The sequence below is a fragment of the Galeopterus variegatus genome, unplaced genomic scaffold (assembly GCF_000696425.1).
Source record: "Galeopterus variegatus unplaced genomic scaffold, G_variegatus-3.0.2 Scaffold3702, whole genome shotgun sequence".
NCBI lineage: Eukaryota > Metazoa > Chordata > Mammalia > Dermoptera > Cynocephalidae > Galeopterus > Galeopterus variegatus.
The window spans coordinates 220,398-220,845 of NW_007729813.1; positions in this window are offsets into that span (position 1 = coordinate 220,398).

Here is a 448-nt window from a genome sequence, read left to right on the forward strand (position 1 = left end):
ATATGCTTATTTTACAGAAATTGGAGTGTGGAGAGGAAGGCTCTATTGGAGCACTGATCAGCATAAAAATGTGGTCATGTTTCAAAAACGCAACTGTTGACATCATCCCCTCAGCTCTCTTGGGGACATCTCAGGTTACACAGTTACTCTACTTCACTGAAGGGGAAGAGCCTCCCACAGCATTTCCCAGGAGAGATGGTTACAATAATCAAGTCCCCAAAATAAAGGTTAGCTAGGCACACATGTTCTATTTTAAGGGCATTGTGCTCCGATATTTTTCCATCATTGAAGAACACTTCTTTTCCTTCCTGCATCTGCAGAGCCCCGATGCCAGCAGTGTTATTAGGAACTGTCAACAGGCAGGAAAAGACAGAGCTGAGGCCAAAATCAGTGACCTCCCTTCTTGAGGCTCACACTGCCACGTCAGGGGCAGCGACACAGACTGCCT